This window comes from Mastigoproctus giganteus, chromosome 1 (assembly GCF_048544385.1).
Source record: "Mastigoproctus giganteus isolate SK-2022 chromosome 1, ASM4854438v1, whole genome shotgun sequence".
In the NCBI taxonomy this organism is placed as follows: Eukaryota; Metazoa; Arthropoda; class Arachnida; order Uropygi; family Thelyphonidae; genus Mastigoproctus; species Mastigoproctus giganteus.
In genome coordinates this window covers 7820620-7847003 of record NC_143575.1, presented here as the reverse complement: position 1 = coordinate 7847003, position 26384 = coordinate 7820620, and the positions used below count along the sequence as shown (strand labels likewise).

General features: G+C 41.6%; 1 protein-coding gene across 1 annotated transcript in view; it reads right to left on the bottom strand.

Moving 5' to 3' along the window:
* Window positions 1-1616: 1616 nt before the first annotated feature.
* Window positions 1617-26384, bottom strand: part of LOC150090529 (growth arrest-specific protein 1-like) — a 38823-nt gene continuing 14055 nt past the window's right edge. Inside the window, exon 2 of the mRNA XM_090371355.1 lies at window positions 1617-3077. The gene's annotated coding sequence lies outside the window, so the exon portion shown is untranslated. The remainder of the gene's footprint in view (window positions 3078-26384) is intronic.

The window sequence follows — 26384 nt, the reverse complement described above, 5'->3', positions numbered from 1 at the left end:
AGTTAAGTACAATCGTGTCTCTAATTTTAACACCGTTAAATTACATTTAGCGAATAACAGTTTCACTGTTTAGTGAGTCAGGTGCCATTCAGTCTTGACGGAATAATAATAACAGATTCACGCAAAACAATTCAAGAGAAATAATTATATATTTCTTATTTTATATAAAGTACATAGTATACACAATAAATAAATTCAAATTAACTTAATATTGTAAGTATAACTCTTCGTACAGATATCTTCATTTTTCAACACCATTTATTTACAGATTTATTTATCTAAATCAACATTTAAATATTTCCAAGGCATCGTCATCATGGCTTACTAAGAACCCGAAATTTCCTTTTTATATATATTTCACAGTTTCCAGTTTGACGTATTTAATCTTTTGAAAAAAAAATTAATGCCAACTGCATTATTCCTTTTTATTACAAAAAGAATTTTAAAATTACGTTGTTCTTATAAAGATTTTGAGATATAAATTTTTTTTATTTAAATATAACCAAATATAATTCTTTTATCTCTTTTATTTAAATGTAAGCCACCTAAAATTCTATATGCATATTTTTCCACATGTTAACATTTCTTTCTGGTTAAAATTGCACTAAAACTGAACTCCTTTCTCTTTCAAATAATGTTTCTCAGTCTGGAAAGTGTGAAATAACGTGTAGAATTATTTTTATAATTGTTTGGAACAGCGCCCTCTTTGGTCATTCCATGAAACCTTGACGGAAATACAGTTGTACTTTTAAGAAAAGTAGCTAAGTCTTGAATTAAAAGTACAAAACCATAAAAACAAAAATAACAACGTTATATAATAGATGCTTTGTCGTGTTATGCCATTTCTCGTTGCCAAGTTCCTCAGAACTCATGCTGTATTGATCCATAATTTTCAAAATGCAACAACAGTTTTCGTTGGTTGATTTTCCCTTGTAACGACGCCATTTTAGTTTGCAAAGTCAAACTTCTGAAATTGAGTGTTTCGTTGTATTCTGAACAGTTTATGAATTTCTCCTTTTAATCCAAGATTTTCAGGACACCCTATATATTATATTTCAATTGATAGTAAAACTGGAATCTATAGAGATAACAGAAGGGGGTCGAATTTCCGATAAAAATCAACCTGCTTCTGTTAATCTTTAAATATACAGTATGTACAGAAGTTAAAGAGTTTGTAGTGGTGTGCGAATCAAAACAGTTTATCTAAGATTTTTGCTAACTGTGTCACATATCCATAGATATTTAGAATTTTATTTAAAAAAAAAAAAAATACTTCATCCAGTTCAATAATGTAGCTGTTATTACCAGTTTAGAATAATTTTCTTAAAATTTACTTCATCTCTCTCTTCAGCGAGAAAACTGCATTCGCCCGTCACTGAAATATTAAATCCTTGCCGCTCTGAAGAACACATTGCTGCGGCTCAGTAAAAGATTGACGAACTTCAAGGCAGGCAGACTTAACGCACTGTACGGTGTGAATGCAACAACCATACGTCATGATTCAACAGATTCCGAAAGGGACATGACCGTGACGTATGGTTGTTGCATTCACGCCGTACAGTGCGTTAAGTCTGCCTGCCTTGAAGTTCGTCAATCTTTTACTGATGAATGGACCGATGAATTCATGCCAGCAGAGAGCAACCCGCCGCTGCCAATGCCCATTTCAAATAGTACAATACAGCGTGTCGGACCCTCTCCATTGGTTGGAATGTAAGAGCAGATGCCCGCAGTCACTCCGACCTGATGGAACATCACAAAACAAATAAATTCACACGTTGCCTGGACCTTCGATGTTTGAACATAAAATTTGCTAGTTCGACGAATGAGCCTTCCTTTTGCACTGGGCTAAGGTACATTTTTGGGTATGAGAACAAAATATGAATTAACGGATCCTTCATAAGAGATAACCTCCAACCGCAGCAGTGGTGTGGAGGTTTGAATGATATTTTGTTCGGAAACTCAGGACTCTGATTCGGCGAATTTGATTGATTTGCACTTTGATACCGAAAAATATTGACATGAGGAATATTAGGGAAACCTCGCTGTTCATCTTTTGACAGTCAACTCCCCTGATCTGCTCCAGTCGAATATTTATGGGATGATGTTGAAAGGGAAGTCCAAGGTATGGTCGAAGTTTCTGCCACCGTCCACAGTAATGGGGAACGTTCTCGCAGGCCATGCCTCAGTAGTATTGGGTCTTTCCAGACCCGTTAGCCAAGTCTCAGTAGACTCAACACGTTATTAGGTAAAAAAAAAAAAAAAAAAGGTAAACTGCAGCCATTATCAACCCACTGCAGGATGGAAGCCTCCTCAACAATTCATGCTGAGAGAAATGGACCATAATCTGCCACGCTGGTCCAATGCGGGTTGGCAGATCAGCAGTCAGGGACTTAAACCCTGGTCTACTCAAAGAGCACGTGCTACTACACTCTCGCTCCTGGCCACTCGGCTGCGGAGGCCCGTTATTAGGTAGGCGTGTTCTTATTTCAGTGATGGGCAATGCAGAGTATCAACTAAAGGTATTCTTATTTTGTATTAAGAACCGGCTAGTGTTTCCCTCGTGATAGTGGGGGTACTGTTATATTTATATTCAGTTACTGTCATTAACTTGTCAGATGGAAGAGACAGTCGGATTCCAATTACACGACTTTGCTCATTTTGGTGAACACCATTTCAGAGATGAAATACAGCAACCCTTCAAAAATAGCAGAAGGGTAAAAGATCAATTACAGGCCATTGACAAGCCAAGAATGTTGATCGTGTGAAACAGTGATAGTTGAAAGTATATTTTTACTAATTTTGAGCAAAATCTCAAGTACTGTAACATTGTTTTACTCTCGATCTAATCTACCATGCTTTGGCAAACGAAACAAGGACTACATGTTACGAAATCCTTGACATAGAGATTTTCACCCGTAGATTGCAAATAGCAGGTTTGCCTGTTTGTTGATTTTTAGTGTTAGCCGAGTCCGTACAGTTTCCATCCTCTGAAGAGTCACCGGATAATCCATAGCTGTTGCAGTTCTGAGGCCCTCTTAATCCTGTAATCTCTGCTGTTCTTCGAAGCCATGGATTGCCTGAAAAAGAAAAAGAAAAAAAATCATTTCATTAGTTGACGACCAGTATTTTTGATTTGTTTCTTTTTTTTTTAACCATACCATACATTTGCTCTTCACTTAAAATGAGTTTGTCTTCTCCAGCAACCATTTGTATTCGCTTCGGGGCATCTAATCGCTCTCTCCACACACGTGGTTGATGCGACCTGTGTGTCAGGAGAACCATTAGGCGGGGGGCACATGCTCTGTTTTCTGAACGCTGCTGTAATAGATGAAGTCGTTACAAACAATTGCATGTAACCTTCTTGGTGGCGCAACGAGCACGGACCGCCCAGTGCAAGTTTCTTTTTGATAGCTTGCGGCCATCGCACGATGGGCCGTTATTCGTGTCTTTTATTTATGTGAGTACTTTATATTAATATCAGAAGTTAAGGGCTGAAAGTGCGAAACGCATTCGCAATATTACTAATATTATCACTGACTAAACATCGGCCAGATAAACAGAGCTATTTATCTCTCTCTCACACTCACACACACTCGCTCTATTATTTTTTTACCTGTTTTTCTATTAAAAACAAATAATAATAGCTGATTTTCTTTTTATAAATAGCACTTTCATTCCTTTTTTAAAAAAAACTGTCACCTCTTATTTCATAAATACCACGGAAAAGCAATTAAAAAAGGTAATATATACAGAGTGATCACTGAATGATGACCACCCCTATGAAAACTGAATGCCACCAGTCGACCTACGTAGCATAGATAAGGTGTCAGTGGTTCAGTAGGGAGTAAAATTCCGAGCGTGATGGATAAAAGGAAGGATTTATCGGATTTTGATGAAGGACAGATTGTGGGAGCTCGACGAGCTGGTGCCTCGAATTCCCAAACGGCTGAAGTAGTGGAGTGTTCGAGAGCCGCCGCTGTTAAAGTGTACCAGGACTGGCGTCAAAATGGTCAAACAACGACCCGACGGCAAAACTGCAAAGGTCAGCGAAAAGTTGATGTTAGAGGTGAGCGCCAGGTCCGACGACTCGTACAGGCGAACAGGCGCACTGTTGAAGAATTGATTACCCAATACGGCATGGGCCAACCTGGAACAATATCTGGTGCGTCGCGCGTATGGGCTATACCAGCAGACGACCTCTACGGCCTCCTCTCCTAACCAAGGTTCATCGGTGTAAAAGACTCGCCTGGTGCAAAGAGCATGCAAGTTGGATGTTAGAAGACTGGAAGGAGGTGCGTTGGTCGGATGAGTCACGTTATTTACTCCACACCGTGGATGGTCGTGTACGGATTTGGCGTCAACAACATGAGGCTCTTCATCCATTATGCAAGGTATCAAAAGTGCAGACCGGTGGAGGCGATTATGTGGTGTGGCATGTTTCACTGGCAGGAACTTTGGTCCCTGGTGCATGTGGAACAACGTATCACTGGTCTCCGCTATCCTACTGCCTGCTGACTGTGTATACCCCGCTATGTTACACTTTTTTCCGAATGGCGATCAGATGACAAGATGACAATGCGCCGAGCCATCGGGCACTTGTTGTGCAGGAATGGTTTGAGGAACACAGTTCTGACTTCCAGCATATCGATTAGCCTCCGAACTTCCTCCGATATCAATTCTATAAAGCACTTGTGGGACTCTATGGAAACGCATATCAGGCGTCTGGATACACCAATCACCTCCATACCTGGATTGCTAACCGCATTACACACAGCGTGGTTGGCCATACCTCCCGAATGCTTCCGACATCTTGTTGAATCAATGCCACATCGGATAGCTGCTGTTCTCAGGGCAAAAGGAGGACCTACGAAGTATTAGATAGCTGGTCATAATTCAGTGATCATTCAGTGTAGTCTTCATAGGCAGAATCGCAGTAATAGGGGGGGGGGGGCAGTCTCTCCCTACAGCGAAGTAGAAACACCCTAATTTTTTTCCCTTTTGCTCAGGGATTAAAATCAGTGTATGTAATTACAAGAAACTGATCTTTAGATAGGTTGGGATTACTGGACTTCTCTGATTGGCCAAATAATGGTCTTTCGTTCTCTTATGACGCCGTTTCTCTTCTCTTACTTTCCCCTACATTCTGATACTGTGCTGTGAGAAGTGGTGGTGCATGTAACTAAAGGAGTGGAAGAGGTTTCGGAACGTGATGATGCTAACAAAGGCAGTAATCGTGTGGGGTCTATTGATTTATAATTATTTCTTAATACATAAATACAGTTTTGTGCATCATGCGTACAAATGTTATGCAGAGGAATGTAAGACCGCACCTTTCCCTTTATTTTCCAGCTTAAAATACACCTTAGACGTTTTCCACCACAAGTAACTTCAACAGAATTTTATGAAATGTCATAGTTTCGAGTGCACAGTTCACTTCACAACAACGTACCCACAATTACAACAAAATGTTTGACTTCTGAACCCCCAAAAGTAGAAACTGAAAGCCAGGTTGCTAAAATTGGTTGTTACCATGTTTAGTCACGCTTTCCGCACTGCGATCACATAAACATGTTTCCATGAGTTTGAGGAATGAAAACGCATGCGCCTAGCCGATGTCGCTGCTATTGCGCAACATTGGTTAAAATTAAAGAGACGCGTGTTTGCACGAACGAGAAAAATTACGTAATTGTTGCTGCAGTTTTAAAACTCATTTTAAGTGAAAATTTGATATTTCATTCTTAGTTCATAACTACATTAACTATTTTGTTAATAACTACAGGTCTTGTAGTTACAGGTAAAGTAATAATAACTACAGGCAAAACATCTTGGGGGTTGGGGGGGGCTGATAGAGGTATATAAGACCCTGAAGGATTTCTGGGAGCAACAGAAGGCTGGATCTCATGAAGTTTACTTTCGGGCAGCGTGTTGTAGATCACTGGAACGAATTGCCAAGCACAGTGGTCGAGGCCGATAGTTTGGTAAAGTTCAAAGAGCAATCGGGTTGGTACCTTTTGGCGAAGGGAAAGGTATGAATGATGGTCATTTTTTACTTTTTTTTTTGGCAGATGCAGACAAGATCCGCTTCCTTGCGTCATTCAGCCTTTTAATACTTACTAAAACAGTGACCCTTCAAACGGTACGCGCTTAAACTGATGGAAAAGTAATCATATTCGTTACAGCAGATTCTGCTTATAGACCGTACTCGTAATAACGGACTTTCACTGGATTTTGAGTGAATACGGTATAATATTATGCTTTATATAAACTATTGGGTTTAGACACGTGATTTATGATTAAAGAAACCTTCACTTGTAACCAGTTCCCCATTTGAAGCATAAACAGATCACTGCAATTCGTGGCAGAAACCTTTACGTTTGACTAAACTTCGGTTTGTGGCTTTTAAGAGTTGCAGTTTATGATATAAATCCTCCATACGGAACCAGTTTCATGTCGATTTATCATATCCCTCATTTTAAGTTCGATTTATGGCATACACCCTCAGGGTGTGTCATCTTGAGGTCTGCGATTTGACAATTTTTCTCACTATTTGTATGACACGCTGTTCAGAAAAATAAGCCCCAAAATAGAAATTACAACTTGGCGTGAAAAACCGACTTCTTTAACTATAAACTTTTAATTTCACTCATTGTACTAATTAGTGAGAACCTTCCAGCAAAGAACTTTTTTCACGAAGTATGAAGTACATCATAATATTTTAGAAATTAACTACAAACCTCAGACTTCACTAGTTTTAATATTCTTTTGACAAACTGCCCAAAGAAATTCAAGACATTTAAATTAAAAAAAAAAAATGCAATTGATTGCATAAAGTGTAGAGTAAACATCCTGCGCAACATCTAAGGCGAAATTGAAGTTCCTCTTCCTCAAGAAAGAAAGAAAAGCAAAATAATGGGAACAGCTCATTAATTCACGAGGGCAAAGAATTCTTTGTACTTCCGCGGGGTCGTTCGTTGTGACGTGTGGAGACAGCTGCCATCACATGAAAGAGATCATCCATAGTCGGAACCTAAGTGGGCTGTCAGCATTCGAGTCCACGCCACGTGAGTGTAACTACACCCTGTTGTCACGTGACTGGCTTGACGAAAGAGCCGCAGATGGTGATGGTGACAGTTTTGGGGATGATTCACCCAGGGCCCTTCCTCCCCCGCTCAGACGTTTGCTACATTCTTAAAACGGACTACAATCCTTCTTTCTCTCTCCCCCTCTTTCTGTCACATTTTCACTACCATGTCTCTGACCTTCAATGAATGAAACAGTGTCGCGAGCGGCCTAAGCGTGTACTTCAGCTGTCCTTTGTTCATCAAATTCAATATTCGTTTCAGAGATCTTATCTGTACGAAATAGCTATAAGGGCGGGGAAAAAGATGACGCAGATAAAAAACACTTGTAAGGCGCACCAAGATTCTGTAAGTTTCACATTCCTCATTTTAACTGATAATGAAAGTATTCAACTTGAACAATAAACCATCCAGTCCCCAGGGTAGTTCATCGTTTGGGAAATTTATCGAAGTTTCGTCTACAAAGATTAGCTGTATTATTAGTATTAATAAGGGCCAGTTGGTGCTAGGAAATTGAATTTTACATTAGCTTAATAATAACAAGACGACACATGTGGACGACGTCACTTTTCCCAGAAACAATTCGAAGAAGAACCAAGCAACAGTAGGCCTCCCAGAACGGAACGCCAGAAAGCCACGATCTTGAACACCCGTAGGATAGTTAGACAATTCCTCAACCAACAGTAACAATAATAATAGCAGCTAGACAAGACCAACCGCACTTAGTACCAGTCACGGGTTGGTAAAAATTCCATTGGGAAAAAAAGTAATACTGTAATAATAAATAGAACATTCAATCTGCTGGCATTTACATAAGGCAGTCGTCCAGTTGTGCTTTGAATTTAATCAGACTCACTGCCTCTGCCACTTTGGGAAGCAGCTTTTCCCAGCATTCGACAGCTTGTTGTCTGTATCCAAGTTTCATGAGATCCAATCTTCTCTTATTCCCTGAGATTTTGTGTTTGCGCCTCCCGCTTTTTGTCTCACCCACAAGGGATACAGACCTTTCTCATCTTCATACACTTCAGCCAGCTCTTTCCCTAGATGTCTAGTTATCGAACTTTGAAGTCCACACTTTTTAAGCCATTCTTCATATGTGCAATGATTTACACTCATCACAAATCAGGGACAGGACACCATCTGACGTCTTAGTCCCTTGTTTACACTGCATGGAAAATTCCATGTCAGACTGAATCGTAACCCCCGTGTCGTTTTCGTCTTGAACCATTTTAACTTCTCTCCCCGTGATCAGAAATCCTGGGGTCATTTAAGGACTCCAGGATTTCCGACCCCAAATGCATAACTGTATATTTGGAAGCATTAAACTTTAGTTACCATTTATAGGACTATACTGTATATGCAACCGATCCAAGATTTTTTGAAGAAGCAACGTAGCCTGTCTCGTACTGTTAGATATTCCGCAACTTGGAATCATTAGCAAAACTTGATAGTTTCAATTGGATACTCTTGTTAATGTCCTTTTTAAAGATTAGAAATAGGATGGAACCTAACACCGATCCTCGAGACTCCGCTTGTTACAGTGGGCCATGAAGAATGAATATTTATGAGAGTCTCTCTTTTACCTAGCTCGCGATTCAGTATTGGATCTTACCAGTAACTCCACATCTTCCAGTTTATGTAGCAACCTTCCGTGTGGAGCCGTGTTAAAAGCTTTACTAAAGTCCAAATATATAATGTAAAAATTGTTTCCGCATCTGTTTAATGGCTTGTTATAATAGGCTACGATCAGGCAAACCAGCAAATTATCAATGTATAGATAAATATAAGCAGTTTTAAATCACGCTTCTGTGCCTAATGTGACAAAGGTCAGGTTGTTTATCTCTTTTCTCTACAAATGTATTAGACTTCAGTAATATTAAAGAAAATGGAATTTTGGTCAAAAATTAATAACTCAAGGACCAATCTTTGGTCTCAGTGACACCGATCTTTCAGAGACGGTGCTCGACTGGATCACGACAGTAGCTAGCTGGAATTGTTCCCAGTTCCTCCTTCGCTGTCAGTGAGCTGAACTGATCTCCCTGGCCTGGTATCTCAGCTTGTCCGTTCCAAAAGTGTTCTGTGGAATTTAGATCCAAACTCTGTGTCGGCCAGGCCAGGCTAGCTTTGGAACTTTCTTCTTTCTGCTTAAATGCGTGCAAACCTGACTTTATAGGTTTATCTCGATGGAATATGAAAAGCCCGATTGTGAGGGAGTAAGTACTTTCGGAGTTCTTACCCATTGCATATTGAAATTCAAAATTTCAATATGCAATGGGTATTAAGGATTTTCGACATGCAATTTATACCGTCCGAATCACGACAAGCAGCCCCGCGCCATGACAGTTCATTCTTCTTTCACGATATCCATATAAATTGTCCTCAAACCTGGTTTAAGGACACAATTTATTTACACAGTGGAGGATGCAGCTTAACATTTTTCTAATGCAAAATTGATTACTGACGCAACATCCAGAATATCATTTCTAAATTGTTGGCCAGTCGATCCCACTCCAACCTGTATCAATTTTTACATTGCATTTTGCCTGGAGGAACCTAAACTGTCTGTTGAAATGTGTTCCCCTCAAACCCTGTGCACTTCTTTAATATCGTGCGGATATAACCGGAGAGATACTGCAGTGGTATACATAGAAGAATAGAACCCTACAGGAAACATGATTCAGTTGTGTCACTGATTTTGGATTGCAGCGACTCCACAAAAGTTTCTGATGAAAGTGTTGATCAACAACCATACAGTGTTATTGTTCGTCACTTAATTGAACTTCTTTAAAGCGTGGCGCTTTTTGTGAATGCGCACATGAGCTGCTGCAGGAAGAACATTTTGAGTTATGTAGCAAGTTTACAGAATCGAAGATTACGGGTTGCAGCACCTCGAAGCAGCCTTCACACGATTTGCACAGGCAGTTGTTAACACCAGACGGGTTTATCACACCCATGACAGGCCTGGCCGGAACATTCCACCATCATTGCAAACCTCAACAGGGATAGAATAAATGCATTACCCATATCTTACTCTAAGTGTGCAGGAAATTATAGCAACCAAGCTATCATGCAAACCCCACTCTGGGATAGGATTATGCTAGTACCCTCTTGTGGGTGCGGGATCTATGCTGCTGGCACTCTGCTGAGCGCGGGATATCCCTTCAGAGCGCAAGGCCAATTGCGCTCATACGGGGGCACCTGCTCCTATACCCTCTCCCCACTTCGCCTTAAATCACCGGGTGGGCCATTCACCTTGGTCCATCTCTGTTCCTTACCCTACACTCTGACCCACTCTACTCCTACTCTAATTCCTAATTTGCTCTCTTCAACAAAGTGTTTTTTTTTTTTTTTTACTTTGTCTCTATCAGGAAGCTCAGGCGACCCTGGCAGAGACAAGCCAGAGTATAACGGGCAGCCTGGCTTACCTCCCAGTGGTGGTAGCAGGCAATGTAGGAGCCCATTAGGGGCCCTGCGGCCAAGCAGCCAGAGACAACAACAGAACAAAACACAGTACTTCATAAACCAGACATTACACTTCTTTCTGGCCTTTTTTGCAGTACGGCGCAAATATGGGAAACCACCGGTGGCGCCTGACCCAAAATACTATGCAGCGCCTGACCCAAAATACTATGCAGCACCTCGAAAACTTCTAGCACCAATGGTGGAGACGTCCACTGTTTTTAACCACTGGACTCTCTTTGAGGATGTTACGTGTTAGGTGTTTTAAGCGCCAAAGAGCAACTGAAGCTGTGAGACTTCAGTATATTCTCTAGGTTTTATAGGAGGAAAAACATAAAACCCTCGCCTGGAACCGTCTAATTTAGCCAACTTGTGAAAACAGTTCGTAAAAAATCTCGTGAACGATTCATGGGTTTCGAACTCTGGACTTTTCCATCGGTAGTGGGAGGACGGTGATCAAATGATTAAACCACTGTGCTATCTGCGAAACTTCTTTGAGGGGGATTTTATCAACTGACCTCGCCCTGGTGATCGAGCGTTAGCACCTTGGGAAGATACTACACATCAGGAATTATGTATAGTTTTTGAGACAGATTACCTTGTAGACCAGGGGTGGGCAACTTTTTTCGTCAGCGGGTCGAATGAAATTCTCGCGTCATGATGCGGGCCGGAATAGATTGAACGATTTAATAAAAAAAATCAGAACCTAAAAAATGTTATATTACTTGAATTACCAAATTATTAATGTATTTTTTTAAAAATATCTGAATGTCCAATTATCATTGAAAATGCGGCATTCGGCATCAATTTTTCTTTTTTTTTTAATTGGCTCATTTTATGGGCTATAAATTATATTAAATTAAAAATTGTAATAATTAGAAAAGGCATAAAACTTAAAATATCTCGCACCAATATTATTTTTTCCAATAAGAATTCAAACCCAAAGGAACTTCGTTCGATCGATGCTACAATAATAATTAAGAAATAACTCTTTGACGCTGCGTAGAATCACTTGGTTACTGTTGTACTGGCCGCGATTCCCGATTGAACCGAATTAAGCCGAACGTTTACGGCGAGTGTAGTCAGGTATGGATTTTCTATATTTATGCATTTACCGAGGGGGCCGGATTCAACATCGTCGCGGGCCGGATGTGGCCCGCGGGCCGGCTGTTGCCCACCCCTGTTGTAGACTGTACTTTTGCCTGTATTAACCGATCCATTTTTTTTCCAATTGCATTTATTAATTGGTTTTTGAGATGTAATTTTAACACCTGTACTTATTGTGACTGTAAGGGTACACTGTATCGACGAATGTATTGCCAGCCCTCCTAGTCAGATAGTCATTAAGGCTGACAATGTACTAATTTAATAATAATAATAATAATAATAATAATAATAATACTTGCAACTTTGGTATGTTTAAGTACCCTTCAAGTTTCAAACCCTCGCGGGTATGACAGTTGATGTAATCTCCGTCCTCATCCTACCGGATGGAAAACATCTGAGTTTGAATCCCGTCAATGACGTGAGGAATTTTTATGGATTTTTTTCACAAAGTGGCTGAGTTAGTCGATCCCAGGCAAGGCAGCGCGGTTTTTATTTCCGTAAATTCGGGGTTTTTGTCCAGGGAACAGGCAAATCGACCATGGAACACACGCAGTTCGCTGACATGTTATATACGGTGCATGGTTTAAGTCGTCGATGCGCAAAGAAAAACCCTAGTAGAACAACCACAATAGCAGCAAGTGTCACCATACGACTTTTCCATTCAACCGAGAAATTTGTCGTTTGTAGTTGCTGATGTTTTGTTTCATCAGCGAAGGCAGCTAAGGCTGTGAGGAATCAGTGCATTGTTTCTGCAACCGACATGTATTGTATTGTCGGTTTACTTGTTTATCGGATGAAAAACTGGAGTTCTGGGTGGAAGAAAGAAAGAAAGAAACACGTGCAACCATCGCTGGAGACCGACTGACTCAGCGACGATGTGAAAAAGCTCATGAAAGTTTCTCCCGTTTAAACGAAATTCAAACACTGGCTTTTTTCCCACACGTGGCAGGGCGTCGATCGCAACCACTGCGAAAAATTCAACGCGGTGAAAGTGACATTCATTCAGTGTGCGAGCGAAAATATCTGCTTTGCTGTGAGAGAGGAAATCGAAGGAATCGCAAGACTGGATTTAATCCTGCGCTTAGAGGATGTCCAATAACAGAGTAATATAAAGTGCTCATTCCAACTCTTAGTGAGCCGCATCTTCGTTTACTTCTAACTAAACAACGGAATCATATTCTGGTTCTGCTATCCAGCGTCTCTCTGGTGTGTTCGACCAAGAGCATGTCGCGGGGGATGAAGAGCCCTTGATAGAGTGTTCGTTGCTGTTTGGTGCGCGGGTTCAAGAGCTTTCCAACGCTCTAGTTGCCAAGGGAGCCTGCTTCTCATCAGTTTCTAAAACACCGACCGTTCTATCTCTCCAGACGCTTACAAAAGTCACTGTAATGCGTCCCTTCGGAACTGAAGCCCGACACTTGTCCGAAACACTTAGACTGGAGTGTTTGTGCAAACCACATGGCGCTCGGAGCAGCCTGCGAAGGGAGTGGCCACGCTCGTGGAAACCACTTTCGCAAAGTGAACGGATCCGAGTGACTAATATTAGTTGCCAGTGAACAAGTAGTTACTGTTTTGTTATTTGAAATTCGAGGCGGATCTCTTGGAATTTAACTCACGCGGTTTATATTTGTTTTTAGGAAATAAAAAGAAAAATTGAAGTGTTCTTGACGCTGGAGCCGTCATGCTAGAGCGAAGAGATCTGTGTGCCGCGCATTTCCTCGAACGAGTGGGAGGAAGTCGTCTCAAAACAGAGTCCTTCGGCACTTCAGCTAAGCGTACACCCAAACCCCAAAAGTCCAGGGATGACGCTGTGTTAATTGCTCGGTGTCTCATCTGATCCAGCGGATTTAGATTTTGCTCGTTTCGGATATCAGAAACAAGTCTTGCGCCAGACCGCATCACGAATTGGTGGTGTTACGAACCCGAGAAAAACGGAATAATTCCACGAAGGAATATTTTCCATGCAGAGCACTTTGAAGGGAAAAAAAAGTTATTTCCTGAAACGCGTTTGTGCAACAATGCGCCAATATTTGTTATGTTGTGGGGTACGGTTTAGAATCTGTCTAGTTTTCTGCGTGTGTCGGTGGGTGGGGGAAAGCTGGCACTGTAACCTTCGGTTGCATACGGCTCACTGGTGCACACGTAGTCCATTCGAATCTGTAAGCCACCACGAAAATTACAAAGCCCATTGTTAACTAAGCGCTGTTGTATTTGCTGCCGTAACAATGACGTTGTGGACCCCTCCTCTTGCATAACTGTCACTTTTAGAAACGTCTCTTAAACATTATCAGAACAATTTTTCCAGCGTTCAGTTGAATCGTATATTTTTTAATTTTATTAAAGTTTCTCAATTTTCTTCCTCTTCTTTTTTTTTTCCCCTTTGTCAAGTACACTTCAACAGAATAGAAGTTACGTTCTTGTCGCATGTGACCAACGATATTAAGGGCCTACATTAGAGGAAAGTAAGGTTCCGCTAATGATCGACAGCAGCAGTGAGCGAATACGGTCTCAAAAATCTTTTCGGTGGACGAGCATCGTCCCGGGTGACAAGGTCGGGGTGTACGTAACGTTCAACCTGAAATACTTAAACCTGATCTTTATTCAAAATCATTTTCTTAGGCTAAAATGTGCTTTCGGGTGCACGTTGGACTGCTAAAATGTCTAAAGTATACTTGATGAAGGGAGATGGGAAATCTCCTGCAACGGTATGTTCAGTTCTACCAGCAGTTCAGAATGAAATGTGAATCACTTGGCTTTACACAAATACACTGTTGGGCAATTTATTAGGTAGATTTCCCATGACTGAAAGAACCGATCGCTTCGTCAAAGAAAGTGTCACGTGTTCGTGCAAGTTATCTGATGATAATTAGGGATTGTGTGCTCGTGCGCGTGTACAATTTGGCAAGGGATTTGGAAAACAGAGCGACCTAAATCACTTCGAGCAATAATCGGCACCAACACGTTTGAGTATCAGAGCAACTGTAGCCCTGCCAGGGGCTTATCAGAGACACTTTCGTCCTGTTTGCAGTGTTCTATGAATGGTCCAACGACCAGAGAGCATCCAGGCAATGGCAGTCCTGAGGTCGGAGACAGACTTTTGATGTAAGAGGCTGATGGAGGGGCCGGAAAGAATTGTGCATTATTTAGACGGACCACAATCTGTAAACTGGCAGCGCAGTACAACAGTGGTGCATAAAGGGGTATGAATGGAATGAGCTGCTTGCGACAAGGATCACCCCCTTGTTAAATCTGGGATAACTGCTGGATGCGATGGAATCTGCATCGGCAGGCATCCCTGCGGAACACTTCGGCACCATAGAGCCGGTTCCTCGGCGACCTGGGGCTCTTCTGAGAGCTAAAAAGTGCTACTCGCTCTTAGGTCGGTGCGTCCAGTAAGCTGGCCACTCAGTGTATAATCGAGGTTTCGAGATAAGATTTCCTAACAATTTTACTTTTAGTTAGTGACGACTGATGATTATATAGTTATGTAAAAACCTAAATTAGTTTTTAATTATAATATTAATAAAAGCTATTAACGGAGTTAAACTGAAATATCGAGCCTCGCTGCTGCTTGTTGGGTTCGCCCTTGATATCGTTCTTGGCAACATCAAGGAAGATGTTCCCTCTAAAAACGTACCTCTGTTATGTTCATTGCAAGTATAACCCAACTGCTTGATGAGCTGACTCCAATTGAGATCGTGGTCGAACTGATAGAGAATGCCGATTTTGTCACACAGGTTATCTACAAAGCACTTGGACAGTGAAGCAAGCATGTTTTTGCAGGTTTCATACGAGCTGCTGAATGATTGAATTAAATTTTGAAAAATTTAATTAATTTACGAAATTGAGAGTTCCACCCAAATATAGGGATGGAAGGCATTTGGATTCTGAAAAAGGGACAATAACCTCCACCAGAAAGGTCGTTTTTTTAACAATTTCATAAACGTTGTCGGTTCACTTTTCAACCCACATTAGGCGGGCGTGATGTAAAAATTCTGCGATGCACAATTATCCTCTCCGGATCTAAATGGGGTGAAATGACCGACATTTAAAGGGGGGAATAACAAAGCAGAACTTCGGTCAATCATCACGATCTTTGCACGGCGTAAAGTGACATATAAAATGCCGTCTATTTTAGCAGTCTGACCTCAGCCAGCTCGAATGTTAATGGCATCTTCAGGAATTCTGTTTCATGCGCCCAAGTAACTGAATGGTTGTTCCTTCCTCGCCACATAAAGTGTTCCAGTCACGCGGCAGCAGTCATAATAACAACCCGACAATTATCTTATTATCTTCCCCCGACGTGTGACCCTTCGATCCTCCGTTAGACCTCCGGCGCCACCTTTCACCTTACATAGAAATGAGTGCGAATTCCTTAATGCGTATTTGAGATAAGAGATGGGCTGCTCAAGTAAGAGGAGAGGAGTGTTCGTATTCCACTCAGGGGACCTCTGATTATTTGGTAGGAGTGCGTGCTGTTAATGTTTTGCTTCCACCTGACTGAATGGATGCTGCCAGTGATTAGGGCAGGTAGTATCCAGTGCGAGTTGCTTGCACTGATGACTTATGGGAACCACACCATTAGCATTTACAGAGAGGATATTCTCCAGGACAGTTCTCAATCTTTCTAGCCCTCTGGCCGTCCTGAGGGGAACTTACCCTCATTCCTCCTCCTACCATCACGGTCAAGAAACTTCATTTGTATACTGTGAAGCAGTTTATTCCTCATTTATTAAGCGGTACAATCTGTTTCGATCGCAGGTCAAATGTGACATTCATTTCAAAAATCGGAATGCAAATGAGAAATTAAATTTAGATGTTCGTACAAATTATATTTTCTAAGACAGTGCACTTTTATTTTCAAAACATGTTTCGCAAGACCGTGCAGTTGGTGTTTGGGGTGTCCCTTTTATTGTTATAGTTATGTTGCACCATTTAAGAAACGATTTAGGAGTCACCTTCTATGTCAGAAACCGAAATGTGTCGCATCCATTTCAACTGTAAGAACATCGCACCGATTCTAATGGAATCCTTGGCTCCTCTTTGGTTGGCTAGAATCGATACATTCAGCAGACGCTCTTATTTTATGATTGAACTCAACATGTCTCAAGTTGCAATGTTTGTCCTTCGTAAAGAAGGGTTAAAAATGGCCCTTACACGAATTTCGCTGCAGGAGGAGGAGGAGAAATGTTTGACGAGTTGTTGCACACAATGTAATTTACATTGTGTGCAACAACTCCGCCATCGTCAGGAACAGGACCCGGAGTGCACGCCAGTATAGAGACGAGGTGCTTCACTACGTTAGTGCTGTAGAAGAAGAAGACTTATTGCTGATGGACGAACACGCCACAATATGCTAGAAGATGAGGTATCGTCTGTATGGAGTGGACTCTCTTATTTCCCCCGACCTGAATCACATTAAGCACGTTTGGGACGCCCTAGGATGATGGATTGCAGCTAGTTTGAACTTAGGTAGCTGGAAATAGCGCCTACACAGGAAATGGCGAATGATTCTGCAAAAACTCACGAATACCTTGATATTAACGATGTGGCGAAACATGTCTAGAGGTTGCTGAGGGCCATACGCCATACTGATATTGTCCTGTACATATCATCTACTAAGGCAACAAAAACTGTTCCTGCAAGCTTACAGCACTTTGCTTCAAAGTGGCACATTCCAATAAAACCTAAACTACATTTCATCCTGGAGTTGTTTCGAACTTTTTCTGCATGCACTGACTAGTTGTTGGGTATTTTCAGTTGCATTTGTAACCTTGACCATATTGCACCGTTGTACATTAATATCAGACTGTGCATCTCAGGCGGAAGAGTCCCCCAGTGCATAACTCTCGAGGGAAACCCTGTTCCTCCGCCGGAGATCGACTAACAGCCCGACTGAAGAAGCACGATGTAGATATTTCTCAGTCTATGGTAGGACTCGAACTCAGACCTCTCCAAAAGAGGCGAAATCACTATACTATCACGTAGAATACAATGGTGGGGACTAAGCATCGCCTATATCTTGAGGTAGGTAGGTTATTATATTTACCTAAACGTCGTTTGCACATCTACTGATCCTCCTAATTATTTTGACCAGAGTATTTCCATAGCTATCTATCCCATCCACTGGGACGTTATTGTATACCACTAGTTTGTTGCATGATCGATCCCTCTGTTCAAGTTGTTAGTTGATTGGAATTTGCGCGATAACTGAGACTATCAGGGGTGCCAGAATATTGCGTGTGCAAACTGCGCGTATTCTGTGGTCGACTAATAGTTTTTTTGATGAAAAAAAAAACCCTAGTGACCTGGACGGAATAAAAAATTGAAATACGTAGAAGGCATATCCGCATAAGAGGTTTGTCTTGGAGCCGTAAATGTGAAACAACTAAGCAAGTTTCTGTCCTCTTCTTTTTTTTTCTTTTTTTTTTTTTTTGCGAATTATTGTTTATTTTACGAAGTAAAGCCTATTTTTCGTGTCCACAAGGAGCTAGGTTGAGTTCTGGGTTATTATACACCACCAAGCAAAGTAGATGAAAGTTATTCATTAGTCTCAAATAAGACGGATATTTTATGGGCAGATTAAGCAGGTGATTCGCTACATACGGCAGTAAAAGAGGCTTAATTAAGGTACGAATATAACGCCCTTTGATCTCAAAAGTAGGCTCTCACGGCAGCTGCATAGCCGAGGAATATAAATCCTCTAGTAAAGCTCCGGTGGATTACGCAAATGATACCAATCACCCTCTTATAACAACGACACCCGTCCGTACGCTGACATTACCTGACCTTGCTCCAACAGGTATTGTCTTAATCGGGGTAGACGGCAGTAAACAAGTTGCGTGCGTGATCCGCAGATCCCTCATTGCAGGGGACGTGTACTTTAAAGTCTCGTAGAAGGAAGTTATAAAAACGACTGCATGATTTTGTTTCAAAAGGCAGCTTTTTTATGGCTGAGAATCACGAGAGCGTTAACCGTAATAGCATTCGTACGTTTTCAATCATAAGCGACCAACATTTGACTTCCTTGTTTGTGTTTTTTTCCAGATGTGACGCTAACAGAAGGACCGTCGAATATTAGGACTCTAGGTTTGAGTCGAACCCTAGAAGTTGTGGTAGCCTGCAGCAATATTTCATGATGCCTGAAACAAAAAATCGATTGCAAAATTCACGCTGTCTAAACGTTTGAAATTTTTTTTAAAGAAATGCCACATTTATTTTTGTCTGGAAGGCTTGAGTGGCACCAGAACTCTTGACCAATCTCATTAACAGCATGTGAGCCCCTTGTTAATGCTGCCTTACTGTCGGCGGTAATTAATTCTCCCCATTAAGGTCCTTCTCTTCTAGTTGATACTCATTTTCAGAAATGGCATGCTTTGTCCTAAGTTCCCGTGCGTTACTGTTGCTCTATATGTTATTGCTTCATACTTTGGTATGGAGCAATAACATATAGAGCAACAGTAACCCGCTTCTTTTCTAATGAGCTAACTTGTTTTGACTGTTTATAATACCCTAAGATGCCCTCGCGACCCAGGGTACAGCGCGCAATTGCCCTAAATAACTGCGCTACTTCAGTTTAACTGAGCACAAGGTACCGAATATCCTTATCCCGAACTGCTTAAAGCTGCTTTTAAATCCGAATGAGGAAATCCGAACACATCGCACGCTATACTGGGCTGGGTTGGGTTGGGCTGGGCTGGGCTGGGCCGGGCGTTAGAACCGCAAGGGTGACCTGCTGTCGGTAACAAAGGTAAAGAACAAAGAGAAGCTCGCCGGAAGCATTCTTTAGTGCTCTCACACGTGTCCTTCTGACCACTCGGCACAAATTTCTTGGAAACTACAGTCCAGCGTTCATTGCGGACAAAGACTGTAAGAGTAAGCGGAACTCTGGAACCAGGTCAAAAAGCATGTTTTTCCACCTTACCGGAGTAATTTCAACTCATTAACCTCGGATAACAACGTCCGACAGCTATTAAGCCAGCCTCTCCACCGCAAGGCTGAGAGAAGGAACGCACGTGGCGTTTAACTCCCTGAAATCAACACCGTAGCTGGAGGCTGCAGATGATCGGCTGTTCACTCCTGGAACATTTTACCTACAACGTGGCCACTCTCCTCAGCTTACAATGGGGAGATTAAGTCGTGGAACAGTCGGGAACCCGACTCAGCCTCTCCTCTCGCCTTTCCGTAGAAAAGGGTCTCAAATTAATTTAAAAAAGAAAAAGGGGGAAGAAAGAAAAGAAGAAGAAAAAAAAAACTCCACCAGGAAATGCGAATAGATAAACAAACGTGGGGCTGTGCAGGTCACCACGATAGTTGATAAATCAACAAACGCGGACCACCATTACTAAAGAATATCGCGTGTTAGAACAGGGAACACAAAAATAAACAGAGCAATAAGGAACAGCAGAACGTTGAGTGAAAGTGTTTGGTGTTGAAAACCCATCTTTCGTCACCCCAGTAATGATGATCACTCGATATGTAAACAATCCAATGTCGTCCATCCAACATAATAAGTTCGTGCGCGTAACTTAGAAATTCAAATAAATCTGCGCGCATTTGTATTTCATTTTATCGTTATCAGAGCAATTATCGCTGGCCCGCCGTTGCAGTGTGGTCCAGTACAAGGGCACGTTAGTACACGCATTTGAGTTGACCGCTAAACACGGTCATTTTCTTGTATTCTCTCTATTTTGTGAGCTCTTCTGACTGTGTGGCCCGGAGTATAAACAGAAAATGTATTTATTTTTTATTTATTTATTTTGTTTATGCTGTCTGTTGACGCCTTGAAAGAGTAATTAGGAACCGGCAAGCTGATAGAAGGTGAAGATGAGGAAAATTTCAGCAACTTTGCACTCTCTACGATGCAAATCTCGCAAAAGATGAAGGATGCGTGAATTCAGTCTTCTGGTGGTTTCTCTCCATAGTAGCAAGGATTGTAAATACCATTTTTCAAACAGAATTTCAACAACAAATTCCTTCAACGGTCATAAAAAGAGAACAAAAATACTTCGTGTGGTGCTTCAATTTTCCGATCTGACACTGTTGATAAACGAAAGCAAGATCGGCGGCCCCTTCTCAGTTAAATTTTCTCGATTGTTATTAATGAAAATGTTTGAACTGACGGTAAGCACCATCAGACTGAGGCGCACTTAAGGCCCGTGCGTCAAGTCCTGTCCTGTCAAAAAGCATGGTTCAGTGAATTCAGCCACGTTGTGAGAAGGACCCATAAGAATTCCTCGCGTCATTGACGGGATTCGAACTCGAGGTCTTTTCCACCCGGTGTGGACAGGACGGTGGTCATACCAGCTGTGCTACCCACGAGGACTCCTCGCGCTGTAGGGATAATACTAATACGTGTAATTTTACAGATATTGATGCTTCCTGTCTTAATCTTCGCCAACTAACTCCACAGATAGCAAAGACGTGAATTTACAACGAGAATCTAATCTTCTTACCTTTTTATCTTTTATTTCGTGTTTTTATCAAACAGCAAGGTGTTTACTTAGAGTAGCATGCTCTGTGTCGTGAGGTGAACAAAAACTTTCCGTTTCAGTTGTGTCTTTCAACAGTTGCTGAGTTGGCACTTTGAAGCTAACAAACTATACTATTTATTGCCTTTCGGATTTCAAACGTGAGGCACTTTAACGGTAACTACTTTTAATTTAATTAAAGTACCGTCACTTAACCCCGGGCATCAACCGATCAATTATAGCGCGTAGTCTACCCCCGTGGCCAGACAGGAGGAAATGGCATTAATTTGACAATCGCCCTAAACTTCATCCTCATGGAGACGTGCATTGTCTCTTAACAAATGTTTCTGATTATCTAATCACGTACGTACCTAATTAAGATTTGAATCATAAGTAACAGGTAGCCATATTTAAAAAAGCGTCCGATGTTTGATGTTTTCAAAGTATTTTATTAAAGTTTTGCGGGCTCCAGGGTTTCCCCTATCCGCCGTGTTTGATGTGCAAAAATCAGGAGCTTTTACAATTCCCTGTGATTTTTCAGCTCCGAAGTTGAGAAAATAAATTTCTCGATTTTTCTTTCTTAGAGCCATCAATGTATTCTGCCGATAAACATCGGGTCAAGAGAGGCTCGAATGTGGGAAAGATACGGAAATCAGATCTGCGAGAAATGATATAATCTTGAAAATAATCTCACGCACAACGCATTGTTGTTTGTTTGCGAATGGTTGTTGTTGTTGTAGGGTTTAGTTCATTAGCCAGACTAACCGTAGTCTGACTTCGGCAGTTACCGACTTCACTCTTAGAACCGCTTTTATGTATTAGCAATATGTTGGCGCTGCTCCAATCCAAAGGAATGTCCCCGAGTCCAATGATACCGTCATAATTAGCTTCAATTTCAATGGTTCAGTACCCTCTCTGGCCACTCAGTAAAAATTATTGGGTATATGCTATCAACCTCAGGAGCCGTACTTGCCTTTAGGATCGAAAGTTTTCTAATAAAGAGTCAACTGTAATTTCGAAATCATCCTTTCGTTCATCCTCTCCACAGCATGAAGGGTCTTTCGTTAGTGAAGACCGATGTGATCAATTCATCGGCACAGCTGGGTTATCTGAGAGTTTTCCACACCCAGTACACAAGGGTCTGTTCTGGTTTTAACTCCTATGCATGCACTGGAGTTAAACGTGATGTTTATGCGTAGTATGAGTAGGCATGCGCCTAAGGCCTCCACAAAAGTTTAAATATGTTGTATATTCGTATATACAATTTTTTAGCAATAGGGACTCCCAAAATCGCAAAGCGTCTTTGGTGAACACACTTCTAGGAGTAAAAGCATCGGTTCTTACTCCACAGACTAGCCCTCTGTGACAGCACAAATTACAAAAATACTTTAACAAGCTGAGAGAACATCTCCCAACAAGATAGGAAGGAGAATGGCTCATGCTGTTATTAGGGTGAAAAGGGGGACAGTGTCATGGCCGTGCTAGTGCAGAGATATACAGGGTGATTCTAAATTATTGTCGGGGCTTCCTTGGCCTATAATTTTCAAACCGGAAAGAACAAAATAAAACTGCTTACGGAATATGGAAGTGTAATTCAAAACGTTTTATTACTTATAGAATCAATACTGCAGAATGCTAAACAACTTCAACATGCGCGATACCTAGGCTAGGCGCATTATAGCCTAAGCTGCTCTTGCGCCAATAGCTCTTAAACAACAACAACATGCGCGCCTTTCGTGGCACGTGAGATGCCCAAGCGATATTCAATTTCCCTCCAAGTATTCTCCAGCATTTGCGGTGCAACTGTTTCGATCGCAGCAACAATTCTGAGCTTCAGTTTATCGAGGGAGGTCACAGGGGTCTTGTACATAATGTCCTTCGCGTATCCCCACAGGAAGAAATCAAGCGGCTTAAAATCGGTCGAGCCCGGAGGCCACGGAATCGGTCCACCACGCCCAGCTCCCAGAAAAATGCATGTCAAGAAATTCTCGGACAATAAGAGCTCAATGTGGCAGGGCACCATCTTGCTGGAACACCACATTTGGCTGATGATTTTCCAACCGGTGTAACAGATACAGCCGTAGCATGTCCAGTTAGGTCAGTCACCGCTATCACTGTTTTTTCCGCAAAGAAAAAGGGCCCCAAAACTACCGAACATGACAAAGCATTGACCTTTGGACTATCTCTTTCGAATTCTCGAATGGCGTGAGGGTTTTCTGATCCCCATATTCTGCAGTTATGATGATTTACTCTTCCTGATATGTATAAACCGTTGCTTCATCACTAAATCTCCATCTTCGAAGGCAATTTTCATCAGCTTCGACGTTTGACAAAATGTCTTGGGCAAATTGTAAAAGGCGGGGTTTATCGTTCGGCTTTAAAGCCTGCGCAATCTGCAATTTGTGGGCATGGATGTGAAGGCGGTTATGAACAACCCTCGAAACAGCCGTTTGTGGTATACCTAACTGCAAAGAAGCTTGTCTAGTTGATTTTTGTGGGCTCCGAGAAAACGCTTCGTGGATTCGATCAACATCTTCCTGCGAAGTGCTCGGTCTTCCCGCTCCTTTTCGGTGCAGAACACTACCAGAGTCTTGAAATTGCTTTAATCAACGTCGGATAGCATTATCTGAAGGTGGATCTTTTCCATACTGAGTCCTGTAATGACGTTGCGTTGTGATAACGGACTTTGTTTCGAAAAACCGCACATTGCCTTCTCTTGAACAGTCGCCATTTTGAAGTAATGCTGTCAATGTCTCCCAGACATCAATGTCTGGGAGACATTGACGGGTACAGCGTTGCCAAATAAAACTTTTTGAGTTTCACTTTCATATTCCGTAAGCAGTTTTATTTTGTTTTTTCCGGTTTGAAAATTATAGGCCAAGGAAGCCCCGACAATAATTTAGGGTCGCCCTGTAGACACCGTATGATCCAATCCATGTGATTAACTCAACTACGGTAATATTCTTATAAACTGCTATCACCTACTGTGGTCGTCCGGTCCTGGACAATCAGAAATGGTATTTTTTATTTATGCGAAAGGAAAGAAAGGACTCACTGTGCGCAGTAGAAATTTATTATTTTGTCGATAACTCCGCATATTCGAGAGAGTATAAAATGTGTTAATATTGTGTGTGTGGGGGGGGGAGAGGAGGATTCTCTACGGTGCTTGATACTGCTTTACTAATCAACAAGTTTGTTGTTTGGGTGTACGTTCCCTCAGTAATGCTGGCCACGTATGCCACAATTCATAATTGCTACAATTTTGAATATGCAGCATAATAAGTTGGGTTATGTTGTTTTAGAATAAAAAAGTAAGGTCATCAGCCATCAGTATATTTTCTCATGACCTGCACAGTCGATCATCTTTCTTCCACACCGTATGGAAAATACTTAGGTTCAAATCCTGTGGAGCCGGTAGGAATTTTTGTGGGCCTTTTTCGATCTCTGGTAATCAGTACGTGGTGTCATCTGACAGTGAGTGAGTATGTGTTAAGTGACAATGCAATTAAGGCTATGAGGAGACAGTATATATTGTGTTTGTAAATTGCGCGCATTCTGTGATCAATTTGCCTCTTTGCTGGATGGAAAACTCGAGTTTCCAGGAGAAAAAAAAAAAAAAAAAAAAAAAAATATATATATATATATATATATATATATGCAACCCTCGCCTGAGACTAACTCAGCCGCTTTGTAAAAAAAGCCCATAAAATTCTTCTCATAACTGGCGGGTTTCGAACTCGGGCATTTTTCACCGGTGTGCGGTGGAAAGCTAAATCCACTGTATTCCTCGCGACGGCTTTCATCTCCCGGAAACTGAGTTTTTCATCCAGCAAACAATTAAACCGAGAGAGAGCATGACACCTCTTGGCTTTTGCTAAGAGGTGTCGACATACAAAACCAATCGGTTTAGAGACCTGGTGTGCGTTTTGAGCGCCACGGTTTATAGCCCTGGCACTCAACATGCATGCATCTGTATACCATATCTTAAATTTATTGGTCAACGAGATGAAACTATACGGGCGTCGCTCGAGAACGACTAACTGGGCCACAGTGTTAAAATGACCCATTATAAAAGTTCTCTATTCCCTACGAGTATTTCTTTCCCTCTGCAAGAGACGGGAAGCGAACACAGAACTTTCCATCGCGACGTGGGAATTATCAACATTATCTACGCGCTGCCACGGGCCTTGTAATTTGAACAAGGGCTCACATTCTGTGACCATTTGAATTTTTTTTCCGAGAGCGACGTTTGCAGATTACGTTGAGAATTGCCTTTGTTGTGTCTGCACAGGTAACACACTGGTATCGTCACCGTCCTCCGCACACCGGGTGGAAAAAGCCCCGCTTCGAATCCCATCGATGACGCGAGGAGCTTTTATGGGCTTTTTTCACTCCGTAGCTGAGTTAGTCAGTCTCAAGCGTAGATAGCAACTAGCAAGCTATTTTCCCCGGAATCCGGGATTTTCGTCCATCAAAGCAGGCAAATCGACCAGAGAACACACGCAATTTACAGACACAATACGCATGGGTAACTTTCCGGGTGACCATAATAAATTGTTTTTGATTGCTCTTTGCTGCTTCTTTCAAGCATTGCTAGAAGTCCATTTACTTCAAGCCAGTGACGAATTTATGGATGCCAGTTTGAACCGATGTTTCAACTCCATCCTGCTGACTTGCCGGGCCTCTAACAATCATTATATATATATAAAATATCTTGCTTCTGTTTTCAAGGCTTTCCACCAGATTGGATTCATCAACGTTTTTTCCTACAACGTTCTCTGTTGATTGCATCAGAGCTCTCGTCAGTTTTACTTTGAAGAAATGTAGTTGGATTTCATATTATTGACGCTCGGTGCTCGGGTATAATTTCATTTCGGACCGAGTAACAGAAAATGATTGCCGTGCATTCTTATTCTTATTAATTAGGCTGCTGAACGGAGGGAGTATCAAACAGACAAGTTCCTTAATAAAAAAAAGGTCTTAATTGTACCAAACAGTACAATCAGGTGAAAGTATGTTTAGGATCCGTTAAGTCGAAACCAATTCTGGATGAGGGAGAAGAGTTTGATACCCAGTATGATTATGAGTCTGACTTATTGACGTGAACTTGATGTGTCCGTCTCTTTTCAGCAATTTCATTAATCTGCCAAAAAGGAAGTCTGTTATACCTTAAGATTATTATTAAATATAATACCACCCTTATATCACCTGAAATTAATAATATAGTTTATTAAGCTATTCGCCTAAACTACTGTACATTAAGGTAACGTTT